Source organism: Ambystoma mexicanum, chromosome 10, assembly GCF_040938575.1.
Source record: "Ambystoma mexicanum isolate Mex_15411 chromosome 10, UKY_AmexF1_1, whole genome shotgun sequence".
Classification (NCBI taxonomy): domain Eukaryota; kingdom Metazoa; phylum Chordata; class Amphibia; order Caudata; family Ambystomatidae; genus Ambystoma; species Ambystoma mexicanum.
This window is the reverse complement of record NC_090932.1, coordinates 828,034,559-828,054,729: the sequence shown is the minus strand read 5'-3', so window position 1 is coordinate 828,054,729 and position 20,171 is coordinate 828,034,559.

Below are 20,171 nucleotides of genomic sequence, written 5' to 3'. Positions count from 1 at the left end.
CCATGTCAAGCGCCTTCTGGGTGTTAATCGACAGTGCACTAGCCCCCACTTTAGGGTTGATTTGTGCCATAACATTGAACAATCTTCACAAATGATATGCTGTAGTCCTACCTGGGATGAACCCTGATTGGTCCGGGTGTACAATATGGCTCATGTATGGCATCAATCTATTAGCTATGGCCTTAGCAAATATTTTCTTATTTGTATTGATAAGTGACAATGGTCTCTAGGAGCCACACTCCTCAGCAGAATTATCCGGTTTTAATAGTAAAATAATGATTGCTTTGTGCTTAGTGTCCGGCAGGACCCAGGCACACAGCACCTCTTCCCAGACCACCAGCAGATGAGGGGCGAGGACAGCACTGTACCCCTTGTAACAGTCAGGGCCCGAGACAGCCGGCCGGCTACTCTGTAAGAGAACACAACCTCTATGACACAGACAGTCTCAATGATTCTCAAAGGTTGATCAAGACACCCCGTGGTCATGCCAGACAACTCATTAAGGGGAACTCAGATCAGGAACGTGTTTATATCTCTTAGGTCCTGAGCCATGGGTTCTGTATAGAGTTTGACATCGAACTCCCAAAATATGTTTTAGTATTTCTGTTTCTGTAAAGCACATCTCCCACTTTTCATTACGTATTGCACAGACAACCCCAGGCCACCTTCCAGTTTCATCAAACAAGCTAAACTCCTCCCGGATTTGCCCCCTTCCCTTAGGCTTGTGTTCATATCCTCACCCCACATAGGGCCAAAATACTCAAATAGAAATCCGGATCATCATGCGTTGGGCCATCTCTATTAACCAACAACAACTCCATCCCATGCAGCCTGCAATGGCATATTATAAATCTCGCCTCCTGGTCTATGTGTTGTTTAAAACGTGTGAAATTAATATCTTTTATGTATAAGAAGAGATACTTTGTAAGATTACGTGGAGTAAATGGTGTAGAACCTGTTAGTATCCCAAGGCCTGGTAAGGCTAGACATAATTTTGTGTGTGGTGTTCCTTTCTTGCAGGAACAACAGGTTTATCTGATGCCACTCAACATATGCCTGCTATTTATGCACTTTTATGGGCATACCCATCCCTCTTATATTCCAACACATTAGTCCGACAGCTGCCATCATTGGGTGCATTCTCCCAGAGGTTGGTGCCTGACCCAGCATGGACCGAAAACACAAATATGCAGGAAATTAATTAGTAATAAAAGTGGTATAGAGCACATTGAGCCTGTTTTAACTTTAACTCTTCCAACTCCATGTCCACCCTTCCCACCCTCACCACCCTCCCAAACAGGATGATGTAGAACCCCACCTCCATACAACTATAACCCAAACAAGGTAAACTGCCACTCAGCATAGGGGGAGCTGTTGGCTAACACCTGTCATCCCTTTGCCACTATGACGTCACTCAAAGGCCTCTTGAAACATCAAACATGCTAAACCTTGAGGATAATCAGAATTATCATGCAGCCTACAGTCCATATGTGTCCAATATGCAACCTTTACATGTTTAAGCCACTCCTCAATCCAGGTGACTATATTTTTGGTGCGTCAGCAGGTGTCATCAGGCTCTGACCTCCCACCAACCCCGACAACGGTATGTTGGCCTCTATGTAATTCATAGCTTCTTCTGATATCGTCAAAAGTTTAACCATTTTGGTGCAGCCAGAGTTTGGCTGGGAATAGCATTGCATATTGCACAGCCCTCTCTCTCAGCATCTTCTAAAACCCAAATAATTATTTGCGCTCCGATTGTACTAACGTGGAGAAGTCTGGGTATATATGCACTTTGTTTGAGCCATGTTGCAGGGTGCCTTTTCTTTTGCCAGCCTCAGGAAACAATCTATTTTCCTGTGATTTTGCAGCCATGTGATGATAGGGCACCAAGCCTAGGTTTAGGGGCCATTGTCCGAAGGGCATGTTCCACTGTAAACTGCACAGAGGTGACCTGGTCAGCCAGTATTTCTTTCAACAAAGACTCTACAAATTTCCCCATTTGCTCAATACTTGCTGACTCTGGCATCCCCACAATATGCATATTATTACTTCTTGAACACGACTCAAGATAATCACATTTCAGGGCCAACTGCTTAATTGGCTTCTGAAACAAAACTGTTCAAGCCATGACCCCACACACATCATCTTCCATAGAGCTAATTCTGGACCCTGTTTCTGTTATCCTGGCATTTACATTATCCAGTTCAGTGCACAGCGAGGTGATGCTAGCCATGATCTCATCTAATTTGCCATTCACTCATGCAAATCCAGTCTGCATGCTGGTGAGTAACTGCCTAAAGTCTAGAGCACAGCCTGATAATGGGGGTTGCCCCTGTAGGATCCCTGGGCACTGCATTCCCCCCTGGGCTTTTCCCCTATAGTGTAGGCATCCATACGGCCCTGCTTCTTAATGTGGCCACTCCTCCTGTCATAGTACCCCTGTATACCGACTGAGACCCCTTACTATGGTAGGTTGGTGAGAAGTCTGTCACTATGGGCCACCCCAATCAGTGCTCCACCTCTAAGTGCCAGGACACGATGTCCCCACCCTACGTATAACATGTAGGGGGAACCAACACACCAGCTGCAGCACCACTGTTACCAAGCATAGGCACAGCCCACTTCAGCTGACATGGCAGCCTAGCTCTGATGGTATAGTGCCACTGGCATGGTAGCTTCCTTATGTCACTAGATACTTGTAACTACAAGAGACCCGCAGTCAAGTCCTGGGAGCTCAACATTGGCTCTAATCGTGTACATTGCCCGTGGATAGAGCGGACAGCACAGGGCAGCAACATGCCACTGCACACACCCATCACCCACTGACCACCCAGCCAGGTCCTGTGCTGTATCTAGACACAGACACCACTGGCCTCAGAGAACCTTCAGTCCAGCCCCAGGAGGCAACATCAACCACCCTACGGTCACAGTGCATGGGCAGCGCTGCACTGCTACATTGGCTAGCCGCTTGGCTCACAAAGCACTCAGCTGATCCCTGAGCTGTCCCAGCCCCAACAGCGCTTGCTGTACACCCTCCGGCCACCAGCTAAATCACGGAAACCCAGCCTCCTCACTCAAATGAATGCTATGTTCTGTCGTAGTTCCCAGATTTGCTGCTGCCCACTGTCTGTGCCCATGAGCTCGGCCCTGCACCTTCCTGCACAGCAGCTATGACGGTTCTTGCGCGGCTCTTCATCACCAAGTAGGCCACATCATCCCCGAATACACCCACCACCTCCACAAGTTTCCAGGGGCAACGTGCTTCTTCACCAGATAAATATCCTGCACAGGGTCCTCTGAACCCATATATCGTCAGAGCGGCTTCTCTAGAGCTCTCTCTGTGCGTGGCCATCTTGTTTGCTGTGCAAAAGCACCCCACAGGGTCCACTTTCTACTGATTGTGATCTCAAACATTTACAGCAAGTCTCTGAAAACATTTGAATAGTTCACAGGACTCAAACCACACACAATACAGGCGCTTCTAGCTTTGCAAAAATACTCATATTCATCGATATTCATTTTGCACTTCCCACACCATTATAATAGGTATAAGGCTTCCCTGCTTCAATTATTAAAACAGAAAACGCACACAACTATACATAATTATCAATACACATTGCCCACTCATTGATACAGGCAGACTCAAATGCATGCACGGTCATATGATCACATGTAAACATGCACAAATTCAAAACTGTATGGTGAGGTGTATTATGCATGTGATATTCTAGTACAAAAAATGCATTTAACATCATTCCACAAAGCACACAGTGATGAAAGTGATAAGTATATTAAAGGGGATGATGACTGAACACGTGCAAAAGTAGAGTTAACCATATCTTCTGAAATTAATGTAACTCTAGTTTTTCATAGACACACTGTTTACTACAAGTCCACTTTATGGGTGGTAAAACGCAATTGCTAAATAGATTTCTGAATATACGTTGACACTTGTATTTTCAGTAAAGGGAACATTGTGTGAAAAAAAGAGAGGACCTTGAAATAAATATCTATTTACATTTTTTTTCTAATCAATACACGTGTCAATCATTTTACCATAGTGCAGCACACCAGAATTGGCAACTGCGTGTTCGCAACATGATATCCATTATATCTATTATTTAAATATTGCATTGCGTTTTACCGGCAAGGCTACCTCCAATGGCCCAATGTATTTATGTGCACGTTCTGGTAAAAAAACAAAACGTCATTTTTGGATGACAACATAAAAACCTACAAAGAACCACATTCGGTAGTGACGTTATCTAGGCAACCGCAACTTCTTTAATAGGAGAATGAAATTCGCTGAAAAACATATTATTTAAGCATGTTCCTTTTCTCACAGAAGACACCACAGCAAATATGATATCAATCACTGATGCCATTCTGATACGCAATAGAGTTTTTCGTGGAATGTATGACATTTGTTTTGTTAAAATAAACATTTATTAGTCAAACCTATCATGCTTTCATTATATGGTTTTCATTCATCTTCATTTTCTTTTTAAAGATATCCCATGCCAGAATATGATTTGTGAAGTGCATTTTACACGGGTTGTTGCCACATTCATTCTTTGCTGCCCTTGTGTTGTATACTTCAATGGTCTACATTTTAGTGTACTTGTGTGGCAGAATTCCATGATAAGCTGTAAGTTCAAGGCTGTTTTCCTCCTCCGCATTACAGGCTTTTTACATTATGTTCAAAAGTCCCAGACACTGAATGTGTGTTACACACTGATGCATGAAGCACAGTCTTCCTTCTTCAGGTGGGCCCTGTGCTGCATGTGTTAGTGTCTTCCAGACAGCTCCCACATCTCTGCATTTCTTGCAAGCATACATTGTGCAGTGGACACTGTTGCATATGGGAGATTATACAATTGTCTATACATCTCTGTACAGCATATGTGATTCACTGCTTAAATGCCGATGTGTAATACACACCAAATCAAACAACACAGGATACAGTAATTAGTTGTGTGATGCAGGTGACACATTGGTGAATATCACACAACCCTGCCTAAGTGGTTACATTTATTTAAAGTAAGTAGAATTATGCCATACTTGTCATGTTGACACAGTGGTTCCGGGTCATTAGGGAGGCGGGAGGCAGGAGGAAGAGAGGGAAGTGACGCGGGAGGGCGGGGTAAATTCAGTACATGCCTGTAGTTTAATCAAGATAGACGTTTGCTGCAAGAGCTTCCGGCTCTGTCTATTTATTACAGCGACCGGCGCGACAGAGGGCCCGCTGTCCTCGTGGACGACCCAACCTCTACAATATTGTAGATTGGTAACCCTAGGTCTCCTGGGGGCAACCAGATGTGGTCTCCCTCTCACTGTGCTTAGAGAGGCATCAGCTTCACCTCACTGATGATCCCCAACAAGGGTGAAACACGTGTATGGGGTTGCTGGTGGTACTCTCGTTCAGATTGGAATTGCCATTGTATTTCGGTGCTGGACTGCCCCTGGGCAGGACAAAGACTGATATGCAAATGGATATTACCCATCTGTGAAAGGCACAGTGAATAAAAGCAGTGGCTGCGAACTCTCAAGTGGTTAATAACCACTGAACAGGTTATCATGTCTGTTCTTGCGAGAGAGGGGCGCCCGCTACCTTTGTAAAACTATTTTTTAAGGAACCTGGGATTGGTAACCCTAGGTGTCCTGGGGGCAACCAGATGTGGTCTCCCTCTCACTGTGCTTAGAGAGGCATCAGCTTCACCTCACTGATGATCCCCAACAAGGGTGAAACACGTGTATGGGGTTGCTGGTGGTACTCTCGTTCAGATTGGAATTGCCATTGTATTTCAGTGCTGGACTGCCCCTGGGCAGGACAAAGACTGATATGCAAATGGATATTACCCATCTGTGAAAGGCACAGTGAGTAAAAGCAGTGGCTGCAAACTCTTAAGTGGTTAATAACCACTGAACAGGTTATCATGTCTGTTCTTGCGAGAGAGGGGCGCCCGCTACCTTTGTAAAACTATTTTTTAAGGAACCTGGGATTGGTAACCCTAGGTCTCCTGGGGGCAACCAGATGTGGTCTCCCTCTCACTGTGCTTAGAGAGGCATCAGCTTCACCTCACTGATGATCCCCAACAAGGGTGAAACACGTGTATGGGGTTGCTGGTGGTACTCTCGTTCAGATTGGAATTGCCATTGTATTTCGGTGCTGGACTGCCCCTGGGCAGGACAAAGACTGATATGCAAATGGATATTACCCATCTGTGAAAGGCACAGTGAGTAAAAGCAGTGGCTGCGAACTCTCAAGTGGTTAATAACCACTGAACAGGTTATCATGTCTGTTCTTGCGAGAGAGGGGCGCCCGCTACCTTTGTAAAACAACCTCTACAATACTCAACTTTCGGCCAATTCCATGTGGCAACCTCACTACATGGTTATATGATGCAAAGCACTGTGATTTTGGACATGCACACTGTTGTTCACAAAACTGGGCAGAGAGGACCTACAGCATTTGTATGGATATTGTGCATGTGCTTGATTAACTGGAATTGATGCATTAATTGCAAACAACCGCTGCTTTGCATGCAGACAAACAAGAACCAGAATACAAATGATCCGATTTACACGTTTTTTAATGAGATTTTCCCATTGAAAACACGTTTTAAATGACGCCCAAAATGTTTTCCAGTGACAGGAAGACCAGCAAGGGAGTAGAAAATTAAATGCATTTATTATAACAGTGCACTAATTAGTGTGGGAATGAAAAAGCCTTACTCTCAGCCCACCACTGGCGAGGGAATGATGGTGTGAGTGATGGGGACAGGGCTCAGTCTAGAGTCACTGTAACCTTGTGCTAATGTAACCATAATGGGACCCCACGTTTAACCAGACTGGTAATATATATAAACTAAACGGGACAGTGCCACTATAAATTGCCAATAATCGTGATGAATCAATTTTAATATATTATACTTTGTATTTATATATAGTCTTACCGAGCTCGCACATCATCAGCTGTTGGCAATATACATAGTTAGCATGTCAATTCCAATTATCCCAGGAAAGCCAATTGGCACAACTTCATCAGTTTACATCATGGCCAGGTATTAAGGTGCCTGATGCAAAATGGAAATGGAAGAGTACCCAGATTACACAATCTCACACTCATCGTAACTCTGATACAAACTCCTGCCCACTCCTGCTCACTCTCACATTCCGGCTTACCTAACTGCACACTCACGCTTACGCTTTATCATGAACACTCTCGCCTATACTCACACTCACTATATCCCACTCATGTTTAGACTAAACTTCAAGTTTCTTAACCTTAAACCACATTCACTCTCACTTCCACTGTTCACTCCCACACTCTCATGTCATCATGTTTCCCAGTGTTGCATGTATGTGTTTATGCATTTATTGTTTCATAACAGCAGGAAATTAAATGTCACGATATTTTATTTCAGAGTAAGTCATATCACATCATGTCATCATATGTCACGACATGCCATGACATATGATGACATCGCATTTTAAGCCATGGTATGACGTTCCGGGTGATCTTGATATTCCCACTATGCTCCAGTTTGACATTCCCAGTGTGCTTGACTTTCACAATCAGCTCTGAGTTTGACATTCCCAGGAAGCTCCCAATTTGAAATCCACTGTAAATTTGGTATTCCCGGCAAAATCCTAGTTCCCTAGATTAATATTCCAAATGATCTACCTGTTACAATTTATAGAAGGAAACCAACCAATTTGATCCTTTAAGCAATTTTGTCATTACCATCAAGCTCCTAACTTGACATTCCCAGTAACTGTGACATTTACAGTACATTTCAACTTTGAAATTCCCAGTAAACAATTGGACACTCACACTAAAATACCAATATGACAATAATAGAACGCTTGCGATTCCCAGTAAATTCCTAGTTTGACCCTACCTGTAACCTCCAGTTTTGACAACACCATGAAGCTTGGCATTCCTATTAAGATTTTTATTTTCCCCTTAGCATTCCCAGTGAGCTTCAGGTACCCCAGTAGGAAAAGGCCTGCACTGATCTTATCTTTTCTTCTTCAGAATGAGCACTACTGCTCACTCTGCAATTGTTGTACATAGCTCACGTCTGGTTTTGTTGCACAGCAAAACAACTTTCCCTGACAAAGTTTTTGGGGAAATTCTAACAATAGCACTGCACACCAATGTGAACCACAGAGTGTAAGTATAGATTCAGCTATATGCCAAATGGGGCGGGGATGGAATGTTCAGCTTGATGTTTTGTGTTGGGATTTATGTTTTGTGTAAAGATTACCTGTTCTGTAGGCGTTCAGTTTGGGTGGTCAGCTTAGACGAGCAGCTTAGCTTGCGGAAGGAAAAACTTTTAAATAAATAAATAAATAATGGTTTCCCTGTGAGTTAGGCAATTTCACTTGGTTCATGAATGATTATATGGTTTACCCGTATATAGGTGTTAGGGGGAGAAGTTAGCTTATATCACGAAGGTGGTTTCCTGATTCATCTTTCTGAGATGTATTCCTATATGGTGACCCTATAGAAGAGGGACCACGTGACTTAATGGTTTACCCTGTCAGTGAGGCAGTTAGAAGCTCGTGTATATATTACATCATGTTTGAAGTTGTGTTTGGGTAGTTAATAAGTGGACATGGATATTGATGAGTCAGGCATCGAGAATTCTTCCTGTAAAGTATTGGTGACCTCACCTGCGAAGTTGTTTAATATGACTTGAGGTGCAAGGGAAGTGGTGCATTTCAGTGGTCTGATTGTTGATTGAGTTCGAGAACTTGTGTTAGGCCATTGGGGTGGAGCTTGAGAAGCGTATGAGTGCAGATGTCATTTGAGCCTTCAGGGAGAAGGGCCGCAATGGGGCAGTGTATGGAGCATGCTCACAGTGATGGTGGTGAGCTGGAGAGGCTAATTAAAAAGATTTCATCACACTGTTATGATTTGAATACATGGCATGTGAGAGTCAGTATTGAGATCGTGAAGTGCAAAATTGCTTGGTAAAATTGGATGGTCGAAATCCCAACTTGAGTTCAAGTAAGTATTGACAAGTGTTACATAAGTTGACAAAATGAGCGATACACCTCTCCAAAAATTATGCAAGTCGCTCTGGCAGTATTAAGGCAAAATATGGAAGTATAGCGTGGAATGGACTTATAGTAAAGAGGGCAAGTTGGCAAAGCCATGGCTCAAAGATGGAAGCTTTTCCAAATGTGTGCAGCAACAATTAGCCACATATATACATGCAGCCTATAAGGGGAACACATTAAGCAAGTGACTGGCCATATTAGAGTTATGGAAAATGTTTCAGGATGAGGGCGGGGACTTGACACAGCGGCATTGGATGCTGAGTCAATGGGATATGGAAAGCAAAGGGCCCTCGGCTCCCACTCCTCAAACCACAGACATAGACGCAGCAACAGAAAGGGATTTTACCCAATAGAGGAGTTAAAAGCAGCGGTGGGATACACAAATCCCACTTTCACACCTCCAGCGTATAGTGGTGGAGATGCACTTAGTGGTGCAAAGCAAGCGGGTAGAGAAAGGCAAGATATCAGCAGTGAATGTAAGGAGTGCAGTGAGCTGCAAGTGAAACTAAAGGAGAATGACCTGGGGGAGACAGGGCTTAGTGAGGGCCAATAATTGATGGTCCCGAATGAACGGATAGGTGGACAGATATTACTCAAACTGGACGTGAATTCTGTAAGTGAGACAGTGCACATGGGGAAGGAACTACCTGGTGGTAAAGCATAATAATGGGCGGAGAAAATGCATAGAAGGGAAAGGGAAGAGAAGGAGGGGAGCAAAAGGTTGTGAAAAGCGAAGGAGCAAGCACAAGCACGAGAAAGAGAAGAAAAGGAGAAAAAAAGACAGAAAGAGCTAGAGGACATAGCAAGGAGGAGAGCAGAAGAAGAGTGGGAAAAGCAATTGCAAATAAAGAAAAAGAAAAAGAGGTTAGAAGTCGAGCAGTTCGTTACAGAACACCAAAGCAGGGAAGAAGAGGAGTGGATATGCGAGTGGACAGAGATGAGAACATAGAGAGATGCTCTCTGAGGGCGGTGGTGATTAAGACAGACTTGACATGTTTCGATGATGAGGATGGGGAAGGGATACGAAGAAGGTTGGGGAAACTCTACAGGAGTAGGAGAAAAGCACGGCAGATAGGAGTGCTACTGGATCCCCAGTGAGGGGGCAATGTGGGAGTATATATCAAGCAAAGGGAAAGCAGCGGGAAGACCAAAGTTAAGGAGGCATATGTTGGGTGTCCTGACCCACGTTTGAGCTATCATGCTGCAACATTTGGTGCTGTGGGCTTAGAAAATCCAAGGTGGCCAAAAAGCCCACAAGTGCGCCAGAATCCAGGAGAACCACACAGTTTGTGCGCACACCAAAATGGTTACCTAACTTGCCACCCCCCAGTGTAAAGAAAGATCTTTGTTAACAAAATCCACTGTTACTGATGTCAAAAAAAGTTGCTGAAATCGTGACTCATTGGACCACTTTAAAGATTCAACCCTTTTGTGGGGTTCCACATAACCATCTTACTGTAAGGAGCCCCATCAAAACAATGTTAAGCAAGGATTTACTACCATGTAAGAACCATTCCTGTTTGGAATGCATTAATCCAAGAAAAATCCCCAAAATGGTTGCATTACCAGTACTCACCACTATCAGAAAGCCGGCGTTTTAAAACAACACCAGACTTTTTTTTTGTGTAAAACTGAATAAATGAACCCAAAGCAGGCCAAAGAAAGACTTACTGAGGGGTGGATCCAATGTAAAGTTATATTCTGAAGTGACTTGAAGGTTTATAACAAGACTGGCTGAGCTGTGGATTTCAGCAGTTTAAGTAAATTTGGACTGAAAGACACTAAAAATCTAAATGTTTAAAAGAAATGAGTGACCTACTTTGAGTGTCACATAGGTTGCAATTGTTTAAATGTCATAGTTTAAACTTAGAATCAGCATTTTAGCTGCATATGTAAAATGGTTAGTTTTATTTGAATGCAGAAAACTGGGTAACTAAAAGTGACATTAGCTGGGGCCTGGCTTAAGGAACTGGATTCTGCTTGACAACTTCCCCCCAATTGGAGTGAAACTGGATCCACAGCAGTTCCCTGGCCTAGCTGCCTTTTGCTGTTCCCACCAAAAGGGATATGACACTTCTCTGATTGAATTACCAAGGGACTGCTAGAGACTAAACATAGGACCCAGGCAGAGGGTTTATTGAAGTGGCCATAAATGGCTTCCTCTTGAAGAATGGGCCTTCCAGGGCCCAGGCAAATGTTTTATTATGGGAGTCATAAATGTGGCTTCCTCCTGGAAGGAAAGGGGAGGAACACTGCATGTGAGAGCAAGCTGGCTTGGCAGAAACTGGGAGGGGGAGAAACTGGAGATAGAGGCTGAGCTTGAAGAAAGTGGAAAGACTGGTTTCTGTACCATGTGACCTGAAAAGACACACCCCTGTTGCCAGAATATGGTTTTAGAAAAAGATGAATAACTCATAGTACGGACTTGTCATAATTATTTAAATGATACCATAATTCCTGTGATTTTTCTGCCCACATTTTAAGAGGTTTTTAGAACTGGTGGCATGATCTGGGGGCAAACTAGCAGTTAAGAGGGTATTACTTAAAATGTATGCATGTTAAAAATCTGACACTTCATCAAGTAATGTCCATACTCCTTGCGCACATGTGTATAAATTTGGGGTAATGTCCGATATTACGAAACCAGTTAAAAAGTGCAAATGTTGCCATTTCTGAATGCAAGCTCCCAGGAAGAGCAGATTTGGACAGGGTATACCTCCTGTGATATGTGATGGGTGCATGTAATTTTAAACAAATGTGTACCTGTGCAAATATGTCTTTTGGGTCAAAATATAGATTGTGTGTAATTTGACAGGGGTGGGTTCTCTGTACCATAAACAGACCTCATCATGATGACACTTCATTTCATTCCCCCAATCAAGGGGAAGAGGAGGAAGTGGCCAATGACAAGTGGAGAGGGGTAGGGCCTAGGAAGCTAGCCTCTCCACCCATGTTCAAAACACATAAAAGCAGACAGTCAGGACAGATAGGGACAGTCAATTCCATCTGCTGCGGGACGCTCTGCCGGGAAAATACATACTTTACCTCCATCAACCTCCAGAGAGCCAACATAGAGACTTCAATCTATCCACCTTCAGAGACCAAGACTTTACTTCAGAATTTGTAGCAGAGAGGTCAACTACAAGCTAAATCCCTCTTTAGCAGGCCTCAAATCATTGCCATTATCACAGCCAGGCGAGCTGTTTGAATTCTTTGCAAGAACTCTTGCCATTTGCCAGAGAGCAGTGTTGTATCCAGAGAGAGACCAGCTGAACCGGAGACCGCTGTATCCGGACCCACAGACCTGATCAGAACCAGAGACCCAGACCAGCAGAGTAGAGCTGACCCAGACGCTGTGCGCAGAGACCGTCCGTGGCGAGTGAAGAAAACCTGACCAGATCCGTGGCGAGGTCCATTCTATTTCTAAATATATTGTGAGTAACTAGCAGAACTGTGCAGAACCAATCTCTTAGTTAAAATAATATAATTCAATCTATTTTAATCTAACCAGAACTGTCTCCTAACTGTCACCTGTCATTTGCAAAGCTGTCACCTGTCATTTCTAGTTGCTTAGAGACTTGCAGTAACTTTCCTCTGAAAGCTGGGAATCTTGGCTTTTCAACGAACCTAGAACCGCATTCCTATTCCATACACTTTTGCCGCAATCGCGAAAAACGCACTCGTGAATGTGCCGCGATTTGCAAATTTCTCCAAGTGGGAAAACAGCAGCTTCCTTGCTTTCCTTGCTAAAAATTCATTTGCCTCTTAAGAACCATCCCTGAATCATTGCTAGAGTGAGCCTGGACTAATATTAACTTGATACCACTCACCCTGAACCTCTAGAGGGAATTAAAAGCATTTTAGCATATTTTTCACTTCATTGCCAGCACATATAAAATCATTTTGGGCCTGTGTTTCAAACTTCTGTAGTCTAAGCTTGCTGGGGTGAACTGAATTACATTTGATTGCATTTCTGAGAACTGTGTGCTTTCTTTCAATTTCCTTGCATTGCATAAAAGGGGGGGTGAATTGTCCAAGAAAGTGATTACATTGTCTTTTGCTGAAATCCTATCAAGTATTTTTCTGTACTGCATTTCATTCCACATTGCATCCATTTGAAACCATCAAAGTATTGTTGCTATCTTATCCATCCTATAACCACTCATCATTGATTATAAAGAAGTGTGCTAGTGCCAGATTCTCTGTTGTTAATCTTTATCATATCAGATTAAGTGTCATATTCAATTATTAAATTATTATAAAGTGTGATATATATATCTATTGTTTAAATGATCAAATACACCTTTTAACTTGCAAAACAGAACTACTTCTTGGCTCAGTGGGGTCAGGGGGATTCCAAGAGAGGGGTGTTATATAGGGGTAGTCATCCAGAATGCATGAACTGGACATAAAGATATATCAATACGGGTTTCCATTCAGTATCCCAGACCAGGTATTGACTTAGCTGTAGTGTTGAATTGAATCCTCTTACGAATTGGGGGCTCGGGCCGGACGTTTGGGTTAGATCTATCACTTGTGCAGATTAATACAGTGTGCCAGCTGACCAGATACACATATCCGGTCGGATCACCACGCTGTGTACGCTGTAAAGCACTCCTCAAAGGAACGCTCTAAGGAAAAGGTCTGTTTTGCAAAAATAAAATACAAACTTCTGTAAGTCAGGAAGGAACTCAAATTCCAGAATGACGACCTTGGTAGATATGAAAATAGCCAGAGAACACTTCTTACACTTAAGTTATTTGTGAGAGGTGAGTGGACTCACCAGGACCGTATGGTCTGGTTGCAGGCCATCACGCAACAGGTCACTGAAACAGGGTCAGATATATGGGGAGATCAGGGTCCCCTACATGTGGCCCTGAGTGAACTATACATGGCTCCTAAAGCTAAGGATGAAGAAGACAAGATGGTTAGGATAGCGGCATACCTGTACCTATATATGGGAGACATGCAGGATAAATGCACTGAAAGCCAAGATCTGGCGAATAAGCGACAGATGGCGTTAGAGAAGGTCCAATCTGACCTGGTCTCTTCTGAGCAGAGGCTGCAGGGGAGCCAGGAGTCAGAAAAGGATAGTAGGCAGTATATCATTAAAATAAAAGAGGGCATGGATATACTGCAACAGGAAAAGACAGACCAGGATACCAGAATTCTGGCTTTGCAGAAGGAACGCCAAGACAGTTTGGACTCCCTACTGCAGAGCCAGAAAAATCTGGAGCAACAGATCAATTTCAACAGGGCATGCACAGAGCAGGTAGCCACCCTGCAAATCCAACTAGACAGAGAGAAAGAGGAGAACAATAAACTGATCCTGAAAGACCTGGATACCCAGGCAGAGTTTGATCAGGAGCGCCAGAAAGCTGGTGCCTTCCAAAGGCAAAGGGACGACCTGGCGTCACAAATTCAAGCTCTTGGTCAGGAAAGGGACACCTTAGGCCAGGAAGTCTGCCACTTAAGGAGAAAAATTTAAGAAAATCACCTGGCCCACCAGGGACTGGGTGACCTCCAAAAAGAACACCAGGACTTGCTAGAGCACACCAGGAGGGTGGAGGAGGCTCTGGCAAGACAGGAGCAGGCCAATAAAGACACAGCTCAGGAGGTAACCCTCCTGCAGCAAAGACTGGCCCAGTGCTCCAGGACCAATCAGGAAACGCAGAGAGAGAATGAGGCTCTCTGCCAGCACAATGATAGACTCCAACAACAGGTAGCGATGCAGGAGAGACTGATAGAGTCTAGTAAGGCCTTAACTGAGGAACTGAAGGCGCAGGCTCTTGCATTGCAACAGGGAGCAGGGGCGGATAGAGATGAGGTTCGCTGGGAAAGAGAAACTCCTGAGCATAACCCCAGGAGCCCTAGTACCAGAGGCCTTTATTTCTCTCAGTCCCTGGACTCTGCCACCCCCATGTCCCCTGGCGCACATGAGCACAGGGCCACAGGGATGGCAGATTACTATCCAGCCAGAAGCATGGGGCTCATAGGCCAGTACCACCCAGGAATGGAGGGAAGGGCATCCGGGTATGGGCACCCAAGCACAGTGCAATTTAATGGGGAACCCCAGGAGAGTAGGCCCATTAAGGGCATCCTGAAAACCTCTGCCCAGTTAGGTCAGTGGAGGGGGTACCCATCAAATCCTGGCAGCAAGGAGGGATCTGAAGACTCCTCTGAGCGGTACAGGACACAGGAGACCAGGTCCCCACATTCTGCCAGCCATTCCCAGGCTCGCAGAATCTGGGAAAACCTGGAAGAACAGACGGGAACCTCTGGGAGCAGTGCCTCTGAGTCAGAAGATGAATGGACCATGGTTACCCGGACCAAAAGGGCCAATAAGACAAAAAGGGCCTTGCTTAAGGACCCCTTAAAGCAGATTAAGGCAATCAGGAGCGTCATCTCGCCTTATCATAAGAACGCCAAGTATTATGTTTGGGAGCACTTAGAGTTGTTTGAGCAAATGATGGAGACTTTCCATTTGAAGGACAGCCAAAGCTGTATTCAATATGTAAAGTGGACCTTCTCCCCGGAATACTCCAGTTTCTTTGCGGGGCTGGAGGACCAAAATCATTTAAGATGGTCCACCTATAAGGCGGCCATCTTGAAACATTTTTCTACTCATAGAAATCCTCAAGAGGCTCGCAAGGCAGCCTACAATTTACAATGTGGGGAGGATCAGGCCCCACAAGAGTTTGTGCAGGAGTTAAAGCGTGCTTTTGCACAGACCACAAGAAGGGTGCGCACGGATAGCAGAGAATTTATTAATACGTTTTTCCATGCCTTGCCCAAATACATAATGACCCAGCTCGTGAGGGATTTGCACGAGAAAAGATCTTTAGACTGGGTCATTGAACAGGCGACCCGGATCTATGAGGTGCAGAAGCCAATAGAAAATAAAAATAATGCGCCCAAAAACCCCAAAGCCAACAACACCCCTGCTGCTGCCAAGGTGGCAGAGGTAAAGGTCACCCCCGTTTTAGATTTGGAGATGGGGGGGCCTAAAAACCTACCTGCACCTAATAATGCTAGGCCCAGAAGTTCCTCGGGCCAGTCACAGACAGGGAGCCAGGGAGGCAGCCCCACAAATGGGGTCCCTCGCTCTCCTGATTATGTAAGCCCCCGTTACAAGGGAAACAGACCCATCGTGGGTTATGTGTGGACTCCTCCAGCCCAAGAGGGGGGATCCGGGAAAGCACCTAACCCAGAGAACTTCCCTCCCAACTTCTCAGGGGAGGGCAGAAACTCACCAAACCCTGGGCAGAACTTCTTCCCCAGGTATCCACCCAACTTCCAGCCCCAAAATCCTCCACCCTTCTTTCCCCAATTCCCTGAGCCCAGACAACCGAATCCGGGAGAGGGGAGGCCAAGGGTGGAGGGGTATCCAAATCTTCCCAACCAGGGGTACTACCAAAGAAGGGATAGCTACCCTTCCCGGGATCAGCCCAGGGGAGAAAACAGGGCCCCGTATCAGCCTGAGCGGGTTTCCCAGTTAGAGCGCCAGGTTCAAAACATGGCGCGGTATCTGGGTCACATACTGAGGGCTCAGCAGAACCCTCAGATCGGCATGCAGGCGCAGAACGCACCCAACTCTGGACCTGGTGCTCCAGAGCAATGACGGGGGCAGCACCCCGATAACTCACCGGTTCCCAGGGAGGAGGCACAAAGGGAAGGGGGGTGTAAAGCCTTGGAGGAAGCTTCCTTCCTCACTTGTAAACAGCCCCAGGAAACCCAGGAACCGGAAACAAAATCTCTTGCCCCTGAAAGTCTGCCTCTTAAGGAGCAGAGGGGGGTAGGAGAAACAAAAGACCCAAACAGACTCAGTTTCAGGAGGAGGTACAGATCTTCCAATTTGAGGGAGAGGGATCCTCGAGGATCCTGGGAAAAGGATCTTCTCCTTCAGAGAGGGGGGAACTCCTCCCAAAGAAAAATGGGTCCCTAGGGATGCAAATCCAGACTGGGGAGATGTGGAGACTGAGCTACCGCCGCCCACCATCTCATCCCAGAACCAACAGCAAGAAAATCCCCTGGTTCAAACCCATCCTGGTGACTGCCTCCAAAAATGGGGGAACGGCCCGGAACCGGAGCCAGGGGAACCCACAATGGCTCTGATCTCCAGTTGCCAATTTTTTCTTTCAGATTCCCAAGGCTCTCCACAGAATTCTGCCCAAATCTCTTCTCTAGCAATGTCCAAAACCAGAAAGTTAGCCCACCAGTTGTCCAAAAATGTGCATTATCTGTGCCCCCTTGAGGAGAAGGAGGGAAGATATTATGCCCCGGTACAAGTACAGGGGCAGGGTACGATTTCAGCGCTGGTGGACACAGGATCTCAAGCTACCCTTCTGTCCAGAAGGGCCTTTGATGAACTGAACGCAGGAAGGGGAGGGAATTACCAAATTCCTCTCACCTCACTTCCTGGAAAATTCCAGAACTTTGACAGGAAGGAAATTCCCGTCGAGGGGACGGCAGATTTGGACATTAAAATTGGGCGACACAAGTTGAAACACCCGGTCATAGTTGTGACTCCAGAGGGCACCCCTTGTTTACTGGGGAATGACCTCCTGAGGAGGTTGTCACCCTTAATAGATTGCGTAAACAAGGTCCTCTGGACCCAGACTAGCCGACCAATAAAATTAAAACAGAGTGTCAACCATGTTAGTTTAAACGGCACCTGCCACATGGTTGAACAAAAATCTGACCAAGTAGAATTTCACTTCCAGAACAACCAAATTCCAGACGTGACAGTAATAGCAGTAGGACAACAGACTGGTGATGGGGGGTCCTCTCTATTTCTGAAAATCAACCTTCCTTCCAGTCTAAAGTGGTACTCCACGCTGGAAGGAAACACTCTGAGATTCTATACTAATCCACAATCAGAAACTCCTACTCCTATAGTCCAGAAAGATGTGAAATCAGCTCAGAGCCTGGCTGATATTCAGCAAATTGGAGAGCAGTTGTTCATCCCTGTCCAATTAAATGATGGGAAGGACTCTGTTCTCGCTCGAGTGTGTGTGAACAACGGTAAGAGGTTCATCAGCGAAGCCATGTTCCGCCAACTCCCAAAAGATCCAGCCATTCCCACCTTCAAACAGACAAATGGGAAATGGACCTGGAAGCACCTAATTCCAAGCATCTCCTGCCAAGAAGGTGTATGCTCAAAATCTCCATTGGCAACAAGAGCATAGTCCATAATTGTTGGGTCGTGCGAGACGTCACTGCCGCCTTTTACTTAGGCAGTGACATTCTCAATCGCTTTGCCATTAGTTTGGACCTAATAAACTTCAAAGCTTGGTCCCGATTAGCGGATAATCCCATGGGCTTTGATGATCCAGAAAAAGCATTTAGGTCAGCTCAATTGCTACCTTATGCAGTTGAAATTCAGATTAAAGAGGAAGTCACCATCCCAGAAAGGACCCGACAATTCTCCCTGGAAGTGAAAGTTAAAAGAGGACAATATTTGCAAAACCCTGATGCTTACATACATCTAAATGCTTCTCTCCAACAGCAAGGGTTGGGGGTAAACCCAACTCCATTAGTCAACATAGAACATGACACCATTCTAATAGAGGTGGATAACAGCGACTTAAAGAGTATTACTCTAGCCGCAGGCACCATTATTGGAATGGCGGTTGATGACCGACATTTTTCCATCGATTTAGGTAATGAACTGTTAGGACCAATCCCCAAGGACTGTTTTGACAGTGACAGTGAGGACAATACAACACCAGACAGGATTTTTACCCGGCATGGGGGGAACTTCCTGGTGTACACTTCTTGCCCTTATGGTAAGGAAGATGTGACTTGTGACTTCAGGAGGGATGAGGTGATTTTCCAAGTCCAGGAGGGCTGCCTTTCCCACCTGAAGCCCCCAGTCCAAATCAGCACTCTGACCAGGGACTTCTCCACCCAGTGGGAGGAGGCCGCTGAAATAGCCAAACCAGAAGTCTTTCCAGGCTTCAGGCAGATGGTGGAAGAGAGAGTCAACCTAGCTGATGCCTGTGTGACTCTGGAACAAAAGCAAAAGTTGAAACAAGTTTTCTTGGATTTCCAAGATCTCTTTGCGGTAGACTCATATGACTGTGGTCGCACTGACATCCACACAACAACAATCCCCACGGACCCTGGCATGACTCCTGTGTTTGTGAAGCAATATCGTTTGCCTCTCGCATCCATGGAGTCCCTTACTGAAATAATTAAGAACCTTGAGTCCCGGGGAATAATCCGTCCAGTCCACAGCACCTTCAATAATCCGGTGCTGGGAATATTGAAGCCAAACGGCCAGTGGAGACTCTGCGCCGACCTTAGGGAGCTCAACAAACGGGTCCATACTTCCCGATGGCCTCTGCCCTACATTGACCAAGGGCTGGCCCAGATCCAGGGGTCACAGGTATTCACTGCAATAGACCTGACCAATGGATACTGGACTGTGCCTGTCAGTGGGGAGGACCAATACAAGCTGGCTTTTACCTTTGGGGGCCAGCAGTACACATGGACCCGGACTCCCTTCGGATACCTCAACTCCGGCAATGAATTCAACATTTTCCTACACAAGGCCATGCCCGACCTGGGTGCGAGGGGTAACCTGGCTTATGTAGATGATGTCCTCATCAAAAGTTCATCTGTGGAGGAACACATAGCGGAGATCTGTTATGTTCTGACCCATTTGAGGGCCGCCGGAGCAAAACTTTCCTTTCAGAATGTACAGTGGTGTAGAACCCGTGTTAATTTCTTGGGGCATGAGATTACTCCTCAGGGTCTCTGTCCCCAGGAAAAGAAAGTGGAAGCACTTCAGAAACTGAAAGACCCCACAACTCTGCGGGAACTAAGGAGCCTCCTTGGACTGACTAATTACAGCAGAAAGTTCATTGAGGGCTACGCAGAGATCACCAGACCCTTGATTCATCTCCTGAAGGGGGGGGTCAAGTGGGAATGGGGTCCAGAACAAGCCGAGGCAGTAAAACAACTCAAGAGAAGCCTCTCACAAGCGCCTTGCCTAGCTTACCCTGTCAGAAACACGGAGTTCTTCCTGGAGACGGGGTTCTCTAATACGTGCTTGACAGCAGTATTATACCAAAAGCATGACAAGGTCAATA